Here is a 2,274-nt window from a genome sequence, read left to right as displayed (position 1 = left end):
AATTTAACAATTTATGGTTGGTCGCTATAGATATCGTTGGGGACTAGCGGTGGGTCGCTATAGAGCAAGGATCACTATCAAATCTTATAGCTTGAACGTACATGTAGATGTTAGTGACTAAAAATTAATTAAAACAAGTAAACATTGATCGCTAAATTGTAGTAAAGAAAAAAAGAATTGTAGAAAAGAAAAAAGAATTATGGAAAATAAAACGAATTGTAAAAAAAGATTTTTAAGGTTTTGAACCTTGAATCTATTGACTCAAACTTGAATGACATAACCAACTGGACTACCCTTGGTTTTGTTGTCTATTGTGCTAGTTTTTTTTCTTATTTACTTACATATGCCCCACGTTCTATTCCAGTACGCCGAGAACAGGATAAGAAAAACCGTATCCACGTTCTATTCCACATCTCAATCCAGTACCCATCTCAAAGTCTATTTACCAAAAAAAACCTAATTTCACCACACACACAGCCGCCACACACAACCGAGCTCCACACCGCGTGCCGCCACTCGCACTGCACACCGCCACCGCGCCCCCCACACCATTGCTCGCTCGGTCGCGCCGCCCCCACCCCGCTCGCTTGGTCGCGCCGCCCCCCCACCCCGTCGCTCACTCAGCGCGCCGCCACCTCTCCGTAGCGCAGCCGCGACCAAGCTTCCGCCGAAACCCTAGCCCGCTCCCTCACTTGAGCCCTCTTCTGACCCGCCCCACAGCAACTCTTCCGAGTCCCACCACAACAGCGATGGCTTCGACTCGGGCGCCGGAGACTCATTCCGCCATCGCACCCACTACGACTCCGTAGCCAACAACTCTAGCGGCGAGGGCAGGACTGGGGGACGGAAGCGCAACACGCGGTGTGCTAAGGACGAGTGACGTCTGACTATCATGCTCTAAGACTTCATGAAGAACTTCACCGCCGAGATGGACCCCTAGGTGCATGCCCTAAACACGTGCCTCCTCAAGATCTCGTGTTTACTACAGTTGGGCCTCCCGCTCGATGATTTCCCCAAGGGCGCGCACTCACCCTCCCCTGAGCTTGGTTCATATTGAGTGCAGGATTAATAGATCCTCACATTTGCTCTATTTTTCTTGTCATCACATTTGCAGCGAGTGTCTATGCGTTTGGTGTTATGCTGTGAAATTATGGCTTACTAATTTTGTAATAATTCTCATTTGATATGACTGTGAATGTTCAAATGCAGCACAGATATATAGAAAAGTATCTGATGTTAGTTTACTTGTCCATCCAATTACTTTTAGCTATTTCTTTCAGAGTGAAAATTCCATATGGATCTTGGCTAAACATGAAGCCATACTTTGTACCTGTACTGGAAGCATGGTTGTGCCTAGAAATTACATAAGTAGCCGCTAGCATGATTCATTTTAAGTGTCATGATGTGTTGAACATTGATGAATAAGGCCTAAGCCATAGGCAGTGTCACATGTATCTGTATGGTTGTCTTGTCTTAAACTATATGCCTGTGCTTTAGTATTTTTGTTCATAGAAATTACATAAGAACCACTGTCATTTGTCTTATATTATATGTATTATCTTATACTTATATTATTCATGCTCTGCATGTCCTAGGAAATGTATTCTTCCTTGAATCGATGTTCTTAGTTCAATGAAGTCATATTTTTCAGTTTCATAATCTCTTTATTTGTGGTATATATGGCAGGGTGAAAAGCCAGGTTCACTGGCTAAGATTGGTGATCCTGAAGTAAAATTATTTATAGAGAAATGCATTGCTAAAGTCACTGAAAGACTTTCGACAAATGAACTCTTAATGGATCCTTTTCTCCTAGATGTTAGTGATGAAAAAATATTCTATCCAGTGCATCTGAATATTAATACAACAGGTACGTGACTGAATTAGAGATATCTCATGTTATAGATGTAGTTGCAGTAAACTTTCTCGTTCCCACATAACTTTACTTTAGAATAAACATGGCAGATACTGGTAGTCCAAAACCAAGCTCTAGTTTCAGATATGACGGAGTAGCATCATCTGTCGGTCGCCATGATCGCTCAGGTACAGTCGTGAAAAGGTGTAACGAACATGGTACCGATTTAATGTTCACTGGTACGCGGCTTCTCTCCTTTTGATATGTCAACCTTATTGTGAAATGCAGGTAGCATGTCAGATTCACATCCTTCTGATAACTATGTACGAGACACTGTGGATCCACATGCTGCAATTGGTCGAAGGATCACAGTCTGACACTTATTCTCTATCCATTTCTTTGTACCAATGCATATGTCATGC

General features: G+C 42.7%; 1 long non-coding RNA gene across 1 annotated transcript; it reads left to right on the top strand.

Moving 5' to 3' along the window:
• Positions 1-1,183: 1,183 nt before the first annotated feature.
• Positions 1,184-1,849, top strand: LOC109945618 (uncharacterized). The gene is made up of 2 exons (XR_002268878.1): positions 1,184-1,235; positions 1,687-1,849. It is a non-coding gene; the product is annotated as an uncharacterized lncRNA (long non-coding RNA).
• Positions 1,850-2,274: the final 425 nt, after the last annotated feature.

Source organism: Zea mays, chromosome 4 (assembly GCF_902167145.1).
Source record: "Zea mays cultivar B73 chromosome 4, Zm-B73-REFERENCE-NAM-5.0, whole genome shotgun sequence".
Taxonomy (NCBI): Eukaryota; Viridiplantae; Streptophyta; class Magnoliopsida; order Poales; family Poaceae; genus Zea; species Zea mays.
The sequence above is the reverse complement of the archived record's forward strand: the minus strand, read 5'-3'. Positions and strand labels throughout refer to the sequence as shown.